This window comes from Scomber scombrus, chromosome 6, assembly GCF_963691925.1.
Source record: "Scomber scombrus chromosome 6, fScoSco1.1, whole genome shotgun sequence".
NCBI lineage: Eukaryota > Metazoa > Chordata > Actinopteri > Scombriformes > Scombridae > Scomber > Scomber scombrus.
The window spans coordinates 23,104,331-23,120,261 of NC_084975.1; the positions used below are offsets into that span (position 1 = coordinate 23,104,331).

Consider the following 15,931-nt stretch of genomic DNA (forward strand, 5'->3'; position numbering starts at 1 on the left):
ATTGACTAATGAATTTGTTTACTTAATGGTGTCATTAAAATTAATTTAGTCAATGACCAAAGTGATTTGCTATTTATTAAAATGGGGACTGGATTTGTCCTTTTGGGCATTATTTTTATTATGATTATGCTTATGATTATTATGCTAGTGTGGTAAGAAAAGACATCAGACTGTTTTGGTGTACACATTTTTGTCTTATAGCTGTAAAACAGATATTTCCATCATATGTTAAGTAAATAAGAGTATAGGTTTTAAAAAGTATTGTACTAGCTAATAGTTTTGCCTTTTTTGAATTTGGATTTTTTGTGAGTTTTCCATTTTGTGTAGTGATACTGTTCCTGTGTAGTGATACTGTCATTTAACTGCTTATAAAAGGGAGAGCAAAGCTAGCCCGTATCAGCTATGAAATAATTCACCCCTTACACTGAGCTGTGTTCCTAATGATGAAACATTGTGTAAAAAATACATGCAAACATATTCAGGGAGCCATATATTCATCCTAGAGGGTCAAGTGAGTGTTGATCCTGAGGGAAATATTGTACCATCCTGAATTTTTATCATTCGTGGTATACGCCAGGCAGATGTGGGTGTTACAATAACGGTTTTGATCAATTACTCTTGCATTAATTGGTTTTAAAGGCTCAAATACATCAGGGTGGTCTTGTTTGTGCTTCCAGTCAGCTGATGACACAGTCAGCACCTCATTTAATTTCAAAGTAGAATTAATTAGAATTAATCAGTTTTTAATGAAGCTATTAGCATTTCTTCTGGATATGACCTCTTGGAACCTTACATTAATGCTTATATATATCTATATGTTTTTTTTAAATTTCATCTCTAACATCCCTGGGACATCGTTCAGCAGGTGAAACATTTACAGTATGTGTCATACATCAACTTCTCTTAAAGCATGGGAGGAAAAATGCCTTAATATCTGAATCCAGCTTATGTTTCGGTTAATAATTTTCTCCTGCTAGGAACAAATAAGAGCCAGTTTCTCAAAATAGCTCTTGGCTGGAGCAAAGAGGAAATTTAATTACATTTGAAAGAAGGAAAGCCATTGTTCTCATAAGAAGAGCAGCTTATATGTGCTAAATATTTAGTTTAATCCCACGTAGCAGCACAATGTACCAAAGCACGAGTTGAGACCGTTTCCATTTGCTTAATAATTTTTTGGAACATTATTCAATCTCTGTGTTATTATAGGGGGAAGATTTCACTTTACCTCTATTACCTTGTCCCTTATTATTAACTTGTTGTGGAGGTTTGTGATAGCCATGGCCTCACGGGATAATATCCACCCAACTCACTCTCCAGTTTAGTTTGATTATCTACACAGGTCAGTTTAATTTGCAGGCAACCACATCAAACAATTAACATTACACAGTTTGATACTACACAGTTTGTTTGATTCAGAATTAGTTTATTTACTTTGAACCTTACATTGTTTGAGTGGAGTGCACACATTTTAACAATGCAATTTTTTTTATATTAATCATTTCTTTGCCTTTCAGTTAGCATGGTTGGGGTAGGACTCTTCCTGGTCAAGCAAAAGGCAGCTAAGGCTAATACCTGGGGGGGGGGGGGGGGGGGGGGGGGGGGTATTAGCTACATTCCTGTCTCCTCATTACCTCACTGCTTGGTCGCTAACAAGGCCATTCATTGGAAAGGTAATTCATTTTGTATCCTGATTATTATTGGATCAGTGTCTTCGCTGATTCTCTCCAGGATCGGATAGAGAACATAATTATTAATCTCAAAGTAAAGGATGAGCTAAGGAAATGATTAACTGTGCATTTGTTCATTCTGGTGGAGGCCTCGTCAATTGGTCTGCATGTGGATAGACTGCAGTTGGGAGAGCGACGACAGCTCCTGGCTGCATTTAACTAATGCTTGACCTTTGCCTCTTTCCACTTTCGAGCAACTGTTGAGCTGTAGTGATTCAAAGTGATAAATAAACAGCCAAACCACAGACACAGCTGTCATGCACATCTCCAACCCCCATCTTTATGTCAATATGTGACAGTGATGGTGGCCACCAAGACATTTATACTCTTGTCTTGACACAGTAAACATTATGGATAACAGCCATTTTGGCCAATGTTTTTCAGTTTATTTCATACATTTGTTCAAACAAGCTCATCCCTCCTCAGAAATCACCTCCCCTCTTCCTGTTTTACAGTGTTTGCTTCAACACATCCTTCTTATCTGGCATTATTGGCTGTTGATAGTATTGGCTGGTTCTTGCTCTTTTCCAGGAAGTTGCTGTCCTCATTGATTTCCAACAGTCTTCCTGTTGTGATGTGATGACTGGTCTCAGTTTTCCTGAGCCTGCTGGCAACGGGCCTAAATAATCAATTTCTTAAAATGGAACAAATGTCACAATCTTAATCTTATAACAGCAAATCCTATGCTTTTGCAGCAAGGAAGGATTAAGAGGATTCGATTTTTGGACTCTTTTTTAAGACCACATGATTACCATAATACAAGAAGGTTAATTCTCAAAAAAGCAAGTATCCTCATATGTCGAGCGAGATGAAGCACAGAGGGAGACTTTAAGACTAATACCTGGAAGGCTGTCTCACAAGCAAAGGAGGTAGGGTGTCTGGAATTGAACTGATAACAAGACCATGTTATGTTGTGTCACCAAGGTCCACAGGGGTGTTTTACAGTATATATACAGTATATATACAGTAACAGTATATAGAGCTGATCTGAGACTTGGTCTACTGTTGAATGATCCCTGCTATATTCTGTGTTTACACTGCCATCAATTATTCTTGACTAATGTCCCTGATTTTCTTGCTTTATAGTTTTTTATGGTTCCAGTGGAGTAAAAGGAGTAAAAGGGATTTCTATTCCACTCAGACTTTTTTGTTTTTCTGCCCCTCAGTGAAACATGAAGAAATGAAAGTCAAATGATTATAGAAACTAGAAAAATTGAGCATTTTTGCAAATACCTCAAACCAGTGAGAGTATGCAATATTTATTTTACTGTAGTGTCTCTAAGCCATTAGCTACAATAATCAAACACTTTGTTCCACACGATCTCATTTGAGAAACAATGGCCATGAGGCAAGAAATTGAGTTTTGCGAATCTGAGCCCCTATTGGTTGCAGCAGTTTGGGGGTGGAAGATGAGTTTTGTTTGTTTGACAGGTTTGAGTGTGGGTGCAGACAAAGCACACATGCCTCCCACATACCAGCCCCTTTCCTTGGGCCCATGTTTTCTTCTACATGTTCATTGCTCAAATAGCAAGCAGCACATGTCCACCTCCCTCTGTCTGCAGGCTAAAAATGGTATGTATTGATTCATAAACAAAACATAAGTGAAGACATCGCTGTCTCAACTTGTGTCGTATTCACTCAAACCATGTTCCCTGACATGTACCCACACATCATGCTCTTATCACACCAGGCATACAGTACAAACAACCCCTCGCCTGCCTTTCACCTGCGACATTCATCTACCACCATCTGTCTCTCTCAAATGTCACTGTTTCCCCTGAACATCCAAGATCCTGACAAACTGATGGCTGGATACCATAATTATGCAGGTGGGCATAAATATGCCACTGAAACATAGCACTTACCCACAGACCTGATTACTGCTCTTCAACATCCATTATTCCCATGACTGAGATCATTAATTAACAACAAGACCTATCTGACTTGTTGTGCTGCATGCACATTAGAGCTCAAATCTGATGTTTCTGTCAGACTGTTGACATTATGCTTTTCAATATCTGATAACAATCCAAACAAATCCTCTCAGCATACACACATGTGCAAAGGAACAATACCAAGAACAAAACCTCCAGAGGTTCCACTGAAATGAAACGTTAATATCATGACTCATAGCTGTGTGTGTTGTGTAAAACAGAGTCCAATATAAATGTGTGGCCACTTTCATATGTGGTCACAATTTTGCAGTAATGTTGCAGCCATATTCTCCAGTCACCTTTTTAAAAATGTTTTCAAACATGCTAGTGTTGCATTGCAGCCACATTCCTAACAACATAACACCTTTCTGTTCCTATTTATTGCTTTATTGCTGCTGTTTCTCAGTTTTGTTGTGACAATTGTTGCATTACGGTGACATCAAATTCTGACCAGACAATTTAGCAACAAATCATATGAGACCACCAATGAATGTGGCCAAAATCTGAATTAAAATATGAGATTTAAGATATATAAGATATGACTCATTTTTTTGTGGTGTCATTAAATAAAAGTGTTTTGTGTAACATAGAAGAAAAAGTACAATTTGGTCCACTTTCGCATAAATGTAACGCACAGCAGAACTATTTGATATTGCTTTCAGAGAAATGTGTGCATACGTGTGACCATAAAGCTGTTGCATTTAATGTGTGCCAGTCTGTTCTGCCACCAGCCTTTGTGTACCTTTCCCCTCCCACACCGTTACAGTAATCCTGCTCCTGCCGAAATCCTCAGAGGTCCTTCCTCCAACACTATTTCAGCACCTCTGTTCAAAGCTGAGGAGCTTGTTTTATTATCACCTGCCTGAGTATCCTTTATGCTGTTAAAAAGGCAATTAAAGACAAATAACACTGCTGTTTTCAGTAAGACTCTAAAGACAAAACGTGGAAGTAGAAGGCTAATTTTCTGCAATGTTAAGAAAGGCTTGATGTTGAAATATTAAACAGATATTAGTCTGTGTTCACTAATTCTCGCTGATAGTTAGATGAGAAGTTTGGGACGACCCTTTCTGCACAATACTATATGAACTGTATAGCACTTGGTTAGTTTAGCTTAACATAAAGACTGGACACAGAAAGTTAGCTTTCTCCTTCCAAAGGTAACACAGTCTTTCCACAAATACCTCTAAAGGCCACAAATTAACATGTTAGTTATGTTGGTTTAATCTGTACAAAAACTAAAATGTAAAAAAGGTTCATTTTTGCAGGGAGTGTATGTATTTCTTGGCCAGGCGCAGTGAACTTGAAACTCTGTTGGTATCTCAACAGTCATCTTCTTCTACAAACTGCATTATTTTCTACAATGTAGTCCCAGGTAGTCCAGGTAGGTAGGTATGGCATATTCTAACAGATTATGATCCAGCTAATACGTCACAATGTCTTAAATGCCACAACGCACTATTTGACATGCAAATGTGGAGCTTGGGTTTATCTTGTTTATCTACATGCTACACATACTAGTATTTAATATCAGATTTTAGTTATTTTCTTACTTCCACTAGAAAATGTTAAATTAATGGGAGGATAATGAATTTGCTCACCAAAGTTTATGCTAATATAGTAATATTGGAAATGGACACTGGCCGACCCACACAGCGACCCCTTGACCCAACCTGTCCACGTTAAATAAATGTGAGCTGACTCTTGCTTTATGAGTTAAGTTAAACAGTACATCACAATACAATATAAACCATGTTATTGTGTCTTTGTTTTTTTCTCATTAATAGGTGCAGTGTGGCCACAATTGAGAATTTGTCCAGTGCATGATACATCTGATGTTTCTTCAACCTGGAGGAAGTTGAGAGGAAAATTAAAGAGTCCACATTAAAATGACATCTTAAATAGAGTACCTGCTGTCATTGAATAACAGTAGCCTTGAGACTTTTTCCTCTACTATGTTTGCAACAGTTATTTTATATTGTATTCTTTCCATGTTTTATTTTACTATTTTTGTTTCATTATGCAATTTCGCAATAATGTAAAGAATCTTTGAGTTCCTTGAAAAGTCAAATTGTCAAATTGTATTAACATTAGGCTAAGTCGGTTAAAATGACAAGAGTTTGGCTTCTTATTGGTGACAGAGGGAAGGTCATGAGATCACCAAAGTCAATAGTATTCTTGTATTGTTAATGTGCAAAGTGACTTTGAAAAGCTTCAAATAAATGGTATTCAAGTAATCATATTCACAGCAGCAACTGAATGCAGTGAATCCGTAATATCCCTGAGACCATCATTATGATAAGATATAATAAATGGCTGTGCAACATATCATCTTGATCAATGATAAAAAGTCCAGGTCATGTACATCATATCTGGTGATGTTTCCTTGGTTTCCAGTTGAAAAGAAATTGCAGTATCATGCTTGTAAAAACTTTGCTCAGCAACTCTGGATTGACAATGATCAGAGAAATTAATAAAAAGAGACAATGCATTTTCATTACTTAGAGTTCAAGCGCAGTATGAGTATGAGTGTGTATGCAGAATCATGCAGCTGAATGAAAATATCATTCATGTGAGAAATGCACAGTAACAGGCCTTGTCAATGTCATTTAAGGAATATTTTGGCATTTTTACCTCAGCATCCTCTTGCTCAAACAAGCAATCATCTCTGTGAAAAATGACAGAATACAAATGGTTTAGGTAACCTTGCTGCACCACCTTCAAAGAAAAGAAACACTTTTACCACTCAAAAGAAGAAGACAGTGAAGAAACCTTGTGAATAACTTTGAAAAATATTTTTCATACATAAAAATGTAATGATCCTGACCTGTCAAATATAGCCGCCACCATGAATGTCACCTTCAAGAGGCTGACTGGGAAGCTTCTCTTTTTAGCGCTTTCAACCTGGTGTCAACCTGAGTTGCCAGTCATCCCAGGACGTCTTCCTCACTGTTCAATTATAATTCTCATAATTGTAAGTGAGAATTAATGCATATGTACATAATTTGACAAGCAGGCTTTTGGGGTCAAGGGAACACATGCACACACTGCACTTGAGAGACATTTTAATCCAGGGCTGAATGAAATGATAACACCACCATATTTGACGTGGGCTAGCCCTGACTTTAGGGCCAAAGCTTTCTTACCCTGCTCTGGATCAGAGTTACTACTGACTTTTCAGGATTTGCCCTAAAACGTTTTCATCAATTTCAGACAGCAATTTGTAGAAGAATTGGATGCTCTTTTTCCCAAGTCAAAAGCAGAAAAACAGATCTAATGTACCATGAATGTTTCTCATTTTGCTGCTCTTTTAACCCAACAAGGCTGCCACATTCACACAGGACACAGAACTGCAGGAAACGTACCCAAAACCGTGCATGGACAATATATATCATTTAAATTAACCCAAAAGTCTATTTGAATTAGGATATGCAGCAGAGGGTTATCAGTTAACAGCGAACATAATGTTCCCCAAAATTGGAGTAAGTCGCCATATATGGGTGGATCGTGGATTTATTTGTGTATCTGAAATTGTGATATATGGTGTGTGAGACATTGCTGCTTGAGGGTTGGGGACTTTTTGGCCTGTTGGTGGCACTGTGGCTCAGTTTCATTTTGTGCAGACTGGATAGCAATGTAAAAACATATAATTCCCAAAAGATTCATCATTGATGACTGAGATATTGAGCGTGAAGCTTCAGGCCCTATTGGCACTGTGAATATAAATCTCTCCCAATTAGATTTATATTCACAAAGGCAGATCCCAGTGTTACAGTCCATCATCTTCCCACGTTTCATCCAAAAAAAGCCAGCAGACTCATAGAGCTCACGAAGGATGGATGGACATGGGGGACAGTTCAGACAGATTAATTTTCAATATACCTCTGTATTTGAACTCAAGTAACTGATAGATAGATAGATAGATAGATAGATAGATAGATAGATAGATAGATAGATAGATAGATAGATAGATAGATAGATAGATAGATAGATAGATAGATTAGATAGATAGATAGATAGATAGATTAGATAGATAGATAGATAGATAGATAGATAGATAGATAGATAGATAGATAGATAGATAGATAGATAGATAGATAGATAGATAGATAGATAGATAGATAGATAGATAGATTAGATAGATAGATAGATAGATAGATAGATAGATAGATAGATAGATAGATAGATAGATAGATAGATAGATCTTTTAAAAAAGCAGTTACGCACAAGCAACAAGTAGATCTATTTTTTACCCCTGGTTCAGAATCTGAACCCTCTGAGGCATTACATTCTTTTATATGAAAGGCAAGCAGCTGCAAGGCATCACTTTTCTTGCATTTGCATTTCACTCATGCCTTTGGGTGAACACTCCTGGGTATCTTAGGGAAGAGATACTAGATCAAATTCTTCCTGTAAAGGAACAATGCACAGCAGGGTTTCCCCCCACAAGAGGCACTTCTGATAACCCTCTGATTAAGGGGGTACTACAGATAAATGCTGCCTTACATTTCTGCTAGTTGGAAAATTACAAAGGTTATCAGAAATATTTCACAGTAGGTTCAAACAACATGTATATGATTAAGTAAGGAAGTACATTTGTATTATGCATTTTCAACAGTTTCTTTAATTTTGTGTAAGATACAAAGTAAATGTGTCAGAGGGTGTGTCAGAGAAAGAAAGACAGATCACCTCTGAATGAGCCATGTCTTCAGGCATGGAAATTTTCCCCAAACCAACCTGTATGTACCGGTGAGAGGGTTGTGTCAAAATATTTGTGAAGAAGACAAACTGTAAAATGAAATTGGTTCCACTGTTTGACTGCCTTTGCTGGCTTATTAAAGTTTATTGAACCTAGCTTGATCCCCGCCGAAAAAAAATCCAGGGAAAGACCTGCACAAAATGACTTACAGTAAAAATATAAACAGGTGCACGTATGTTCCAATACTGAAAATCAGTTACAAAAACTATTACTGTTATACTCTGGAGTCTTTGGTGCTACATACATAGTGTTTATTAATCTCAAATGTTAGACCTGGCCACTTCTTGATCCACGATTGGGCCATAGTTCCTGGCTGTTATCTGTGCTGGCTGTAACCCAATGACTGCTCAGGTCCTACAATTGTTCTACAAAAAGAAGAAATTGACAGTTCAGATACTAACGGGACAGCTCAATTGTGTAACCCCTTTTAGACCTCCAGTGATTCCCATGGCTTTTAAGAAAAGCTATCCTCACATGCACTTACATACCTAAACAGCAATGAAAACAAAGCCAGTACATAGTCAGGCACACACACGTTTATTTGTATGTGTGCCTGTTAACTCACACACGCACACGCCTATATACAGTGAGTCATATGAGTGTTGAAATTGTCAAACTCACACATGCAAAGACACACCCACGATGCAAACATTGAGTATCTGATCAGTGAGCAAGAAGTGATTTATAATTTGTTTGCATGTTATCTTACTTTTAAGTCTTAAGTCTAACTTTTACATCACTTTCAGTGAGTTTTAGTCCCTTTTAAATTCTTATTTTTGTTTAATATTTTGGAAGTTTTGTTTAATTATATTGGCACAGATTTGGTTCCATAGATTTGGCCCATGGGTCACCATTTGCCTACCACTGCTTTAGTAAATTTAAATCCTAGCTATAGCCCTGCCTGCCTTGTTTTTTTGGGTTGTTTTTTTTTACCTACCCGCATTCCACAAACTACCGCCCTCATCTGCCTCTGGTTAGGGCTTTGTTGGTTAGATTGGTTAGGATTAGGCATGAAGAGTGAGATAATTACGTTTAGAGTAAAAATCTATCAGAGTCAGAGCCAGTCAGAGGCAGAGTAGTGGTCGGGTCTTCACAGAATACGGGTAAGGGAGGAAAAAAACAACGCGCTCTGTGTATGCATTACGGTAAGTGAAATCCCATGTGCGCTTGTGTGTGTGTGCTCAATACATTACGGTAATCGGCAGATCCTGGCTTGTTTGCTGCTCCGGGGAGTGTGAAAACACGGAGTGCCTCCACACCATCCGCTCAACCGCAGTAACGACTACACTCTGAAGTGAAGTAAACTCTGGAGACTGCTCTGCTTCCTATTGTAAGTTGCACATTTATTCTTTCCTTTTTTTTAACCTTTAATATCGTTTTTCCCCACTTCAAAATGTCACGAGCTGTGTTTATGCGTGTCAATGTCTTGGAGACTTCATTTACTGCTCGCTACAATGCAATTCTTTCAGCGCGACAATTTTTTATTTAAAGTGTATTTTATTTTAAGCGGTTCATTTGTTGTAGCACTATAGTTTATGTGTATTTTCTTAAACTATGGGTAACACTGTGAGGGCTTGGGGGAAGTGAAGTTGAGCGTGGTGTACAGCTCTGCCAAAATAACCCCCTTACGTTCAATAAAATGTTAAAAAAGCAGCCATGGTAAGTTTGCAATTTTACCTCGTGTAAATACTCTGAGAGAGAAAAATGCTTCGTTTTGCTCAATAATCGTATTCGTCTGGTCTGAAATACCCCACCCAGTCAATGTGAAGTTATTTAACCGCCAGCAGCCAAAGGTTAACTGTAGACAGCAACAAATTATTTTGTCTACCCACTTAAAAGCCCTCTGGTGAAATATGCTGCTATTATTAAACGGAACAAAGGTGAAAATCTTTCTAGTTTTTGCTGGTGGATTTGACCAACCCATCAAATCTTTGTCCCCAATTTCTTTGTGCTTCAATAATGTATTTTAGTATTTTTATTTTAAATGTAGGTTATCATGTAGGATATTGAAAAGAGTGGCAGAGTGGACTTAACAAATGAAAGCTGGACATTAAGAGGCATTAATACAATCAATCAATATTTAGCAGTTTGAATGATAGAAATCTTCTAAGATATTTCATGGGAAAAAATGCCATCATAGCAGCTGTGTTTATCTGATGGAAGGAAGAGTTGTGCCACGATTGTTTATATAAAAAGTGGGTGGAGTTTGTGTCAGTGTGCACTGAAATTTTAATTGGACTTAATTGCAATAATTTAATGAGGCTAATTGCAAAGGTAATGAGGTGTGGTGGCATAGCTGCTGCTGTCTTAGAGGAGACATAACATCATGCTGTGTGAGAGTCTGTGCAACACAAGAACAGGTTAGTGTTTGGTGTGTCAAGACTTGTACCAAGTGCAGTTCAACAATGCGGCAGCACTCTCAGACTAAGCCGTCATCTTGTCAGAGTTGTGAAGTTGTAAACTGAGCTGTAGCTTGCTTGTCAGCTGTGTAGAGAAAGCCTCAATCTAAGAATTGTCTGGTGACTGAAATGTGAATGTTTTCGGTGGAAGAAACAGACAGTAAACTGTTGTATTTTCCCCTTAAGATGGCAACTCTGCTTGTGGTTTGACATGCCCACATTTTAAATTAACTTATTTGTCCACAGGCGAAATGGCTGGTGAATGATCAAATTTGATCAGCCACTCAACAGATTAGCATTGGGGTTTTTTTGGCTGGTGAGTGAAGCAAATTTATCAGCCACTGGCATATTTTACCAGCATTTGGCTGGTGGTTGGTGCTAATTTTGTTCTTCTGTTTGTAATGCTACAAACATTTCAACACACAACAAAACACAACCTGAGATGCTGGCTTGGGGTCAAACAGAAGCCAATGATAACACGAGGGAAGTGACTTGGTGGCTATTATATTACTAATATCTCAAAATGAAGAGCTGTGATGTCAAATGAGGTGACAAATTAGAGCATTTACCCCTCAGTGTGAAGCCTGGTACATTTCTAAATTGCTTATCTTGTTTTTTTTTGTTTTTTTTTCATGAATCAAGCCTTTTTTCTGTGGCAGCAGTCGCTCTGTTTTTCTCTGTTTCCCTTGTGATCAGAATCAACTTATCACCCAGGCTCAGTGGGCGGGCGGGGGATTCTAATTGGCCGAGGGAATAAGATAGTTGAGATGGGGCTCCCTTTCCTGCTCTGTTCTTTGTGCCCATGAAGAACAGAGCAGCAACAAAGTTTTCTGCTTTGTGGAACATGAATAAAATCAATGTGGATCACACGGCAATGAAAGATACTGTGGCTGTGCTGATGTAGTTATTTGCTGGCTGGGGAAAATAGTCAACAGCGTCTCTGTCCAATCAAAACAAGACTAAGGAACCCTTTAGATGCTTTCACTGTAACTGGTGTACGAGCTTGTTCTGAATCCACAATCAGCTCCTGTAAATGGGTCAGATCTGACCTGATGATGACCTTTCAGACTGTTTTCTTTTTCCATGGACGCTTGTCACTGCAGGATATTGTCACCTCAGCCAACCCTCAAAGACTCTTTCTGCTTTAATTGCAAGCTCTTATTACTAATGGCTCTCATACAGGACAACAATGCAGCTCTCTATATCACATAGAAAGTGGTGCAGGTTCTCCTGAGGCTAGAACTGTACGTCATGCATGTCTGACCAGTGGAAAAAATATTATGATCTCTCTCTTCAATGGGGCGTACTCACTACAGGGATTCCTATTTGACAGTAGTAGTGTAATATTTATGGCAAAACAGAGTGGAAAAGTTTTGAATGTGTCCCCTTTGCACTCTGGTCCCAGTGGAGCTGGACTGTGTGGCTGAAATGGTCCCTGACAGTTATAGCCCAAATACACAGGGCACTGACACGGTGTGATACGTGTGTTTGCAGCATGGCAGCAGCATCTATTATAATCCATTATAATCAGCCAAAGCTGCTACACTGACCACAGAAGCCACTTTATTTTTTCACAGGTGATCTATTTTTTTCCCCATGTGCGGCTGTGTGGCCTTTCAACAGGTAAAACAACATAGAGCTGAGTAAAAATAACAAGTACAGTATGTCTAAAAATGATTAAAGCAAACATCTCATTATACCAGAGGCAACATGAAGCTGCAACCTTGTGGGGTTTAAAAAAAAAAAAAAATATTGCACATTAAAATAAATAAATCCAATTAATGCTTAACCATGATGCTGTAGTTAAAATAGAGTAGTAGTAAATGAATTCAGTACCAATTAATACAGCCTATGCTTCCAAACCCTGCTTAAACAACTGCATTATTTTATTTTATTTTATTTTATTTTATTCAGTTTATTTGGTAGGGACAATGCAAGTTAGCACAGTATCACTTCCACTTGTTACAAACAAGTTGAAATACTGATGCATACAGAGATTATAGCTATTGCTAGTTTCCAACTCCAGTGACTTGTAAGGCTTTGAGTAACAGAAAGAAAGAAAAGAATCAAGTATACAAATTACATATGATTTAAAACACACTTGGCAAAACTCACTATACAGTGATGGAGACTGTGTAGCAGATAGAAAACCCTGCTCCACCCCGCCTATGTGAGACATTGCGTCAGTGCCTGCTGTATTTCAGCTGTCAGCAGTAGCATGTGTAGACGGTCGGTTATGTGTTTCCATGTAGTTTTTGTGAGGAAGCACTGAGGCAGGCAGTAGCAACAAGCACAGCTCTCGGCAGTCCCACAGGTCCTTCACACACTCTTGGCAAGCTGCATGCTGGGTAGCAAAAGCAGATGGTGACCCCCTTTTTTGTTTTAACCCCTCAGTGATTAATTAACACTTCCATTCATAACACTGTCCACCAATGACACAATGAACTGTAATTTGAATGGTTATTTATAGTTTAACTGTACAAATGCACAGGCCATGTGAGGGTAGTATTAATGCTGCCTGAGGGACTTGTTCCTAACAGATCCGAAATGCAGTCGCATAAAGGGATTTTTTCTTTAGACAGAGGCTATGAAGGATCTTCACTGAGTTTTTTTTAGGACCGATAGATCATGCTTTTTCTTTTTTATACAATCATAGAACACATTGTGGGAGTCTTCTACTTTAAATTAAAATGTATTGCTCTGATGGTTTCACATTTGTTCTTAAAATAGTAACAAATAAGATTTACCTCAACAAAACGATGGCAAGCTATATTTATTTTCATTCATACTGACTTCTGGTCCTTAAGGACTGCTGTGCACCAACAATATTGTTCAGGCAATGAGGATGGCTTTCTTCCTGGCATCTTCGCTTTTAATTTCCGACTGTCTGTTGTGACAGCGGGGTGGCCATAGGCTGTAATAATGACCATAGAACAGATGTGCTTCTGTTTATTTCTAGTGGACAAGATTATAGAAGCTTAGACCATATGTCACTTTTTTTCAGATGTTGCTGTTTTATGGCAGTGATAGGTGGCCCAACTCATTGATTACATCTGGGGAAGACAGGAAAGCAATTCCACTGTTGAGTGGTGGCAAAACACTGTGGATAATTTCTGTATATATTTGGCAAGTCATTTCCCTCTGGCAGTTCCAGCTGCCTGAATAAACTCAGCAAAATCTCATTTTGGATTCATTATCTGTGATAGCCTCTTTAGTTGATTGTGATATTGTACAACTTGTATTTTTATCTTTTGTTTGACTTACTTGGAGCTCCCTTCCTTTGATCACATGAACTATTTCTGTGGACTTTAAGGGACTATTCTGGTCTTTGCATAGTGTAAATTTATTTTTATTTTATTTTTTACATGTGCTGTTATTTCTAATTGGCAGGCAAACCTTTGTGGACCCCACAGGACATTTGGAAGAACTGAAACAGTGGCAGCAGCATCATCATCCTCAAATTGTGTTTACTGTAGGAGCAACACCACATCTCATAGCATCTGAATTAAAGTAAGTAAAGTTGTATGTTTGTTTCACTTCAGGGATTTATAATAGTTTAGTGACTGCTAGGTCTGAAGGCCTGCTGTCACCCAAAATGAGGTATGCCTGGCTGTGCTGGTCGGCTGTTCAGAGCGCTCTGCGGTGGACACTAGTTGTTTGGAGTCAGTATGTATTCATGCTAACAGTTGAGCATTGTGGATGTTTTGGCTGGTTGTGTGTGTGTGCCTGTGTGTGCGTGTGCATGGAACATTTTTTTGTGTGTGGTTTCATATTTCCCACTTGCCATTTGGACAAAGTCACCTTTCAGTTCTCCTCAGCCGCTCTCATACATCATTTCACACATACACTTACATCTGGTAAGGGTGTGAATCTTTGGGAATCCCAAATCAATTTGATTTGATTCCAGTTCTTGTGTCTCGGATTTGATTCAGAATCGATTCTCGGGTCTCGATTCTCTGCTGAATGAATAGTAAATTGGGCACTATTGTCAGTCTCTTGTATACTGTATGCCTAACCATTCACTGGTATCCTCAGTCCACTGAAATGCAGTTAAACAAAAAGTTGAAAGTGTCTTACAGTGTCCTGCCTTCTCTAGAATAATAAAATGAGGGGGAGGAGGAGTGCTCTGCTGTGTTGTTATTAACATTGTGTCTCCAGCAGAGGAGAGCAGCCTCTGCCATCGCTGTGGAACACGCTAAGCAGGCGCAGGGTTGTTTAAATGAAACAGAGTGAGCACTGAGTTATTTACTTCACCTCAGAGGTGGTTAATGTTGTTTAATGCTACAGTTTTTGTTGGTCAGCTGGTCTCATTTGCTACTCTGCTAACTGCTAATATTAGTCTCTCAGGAATGGTGTAGAAAGTTCATAATATACTTTGAGTTCATCTCGCAAATGTCATTATTTGATAGTTATTCTCCAGTTGATCACTGCCATTTTTGTTCTGTAAACAATCAATTATTTTCAAACTTTTGAAGATTTAAAAATAAATTTTTCATTCAGTAGTTAAAAATGAAGATTCTTATGTGAATTTGTTTTTGTTTTGTCAACCACACATAATATCTGGAAAGCTGACCTCATGGCAACCTTTTACTGGAGGGACTCAACTCTTTAAAGACATTTGAAATATCTCAGCCTCTAAATGTTAAGAATTGAGGCAGCAATCTGAGGTGATATGATGGACCACCATCCCCACAAATGTTGCTTCATCCCCATCTTACAGTCATTTAGTGTTTTTCATTTACACACTGACTCCTTTCAGACATCTGTAATCAGCAGCATTATATCACTGAACATTCGGTTTCCACTGAAGTGACAACTGTTGTGAATTTACTGCATCATGGAATGGATCACCTAATGGTCTGGGTTCATCCAGAGGTTGCATCTCTTAAAAATCTAGACAAGGATAGAAAACCTCTGATTTAGGAAATATCACATTTTATAATATATATTTTTACATACCTATAAAATACTCAATAATAATTTGTGTCTAATATTGTTTCTCTACAAGAAAAGTATAATTATCTTGTTCAAATCATCAAAATGTAATCTCCTACTTCCCTCTTGTTAAAAATTCTGTCTGAATGTACAAATATTATTGATTACTGAAGATTTCTT

General features: G+C 38.1%; 1 protein-coding gene across 4 annotated transcripts in view; it reads left to right on the forward strand.

The window, feature by feature from the left end:
- The first annotated feature begins 9,617 nt into the window (after positions 1–9,617).
- The window catches only part of LOC133981612 (tumor protein p53-inducible protein 11-like), a 35,249-nt gene continuing 28,935 nt past the window's right edge, over positions 9,618–15,931 (forward strand). For 3 of the 4 annotated variants that reach the window (XM_062420388.1, XM_062420391.1, XM_062420389.1), the window contains exons 1-2: positions 9,618–9,747; positions 14,207–14,326. The gene's annotated coding sequence lies outside the window, so the exon portion shown is untranslated. The remainder of the gene's footprint in view (positions 9,748–14,206; positions 14,327–15,931) is intronic. The other variant, XM_062420392.1, reaches the window with a different exon arrangement.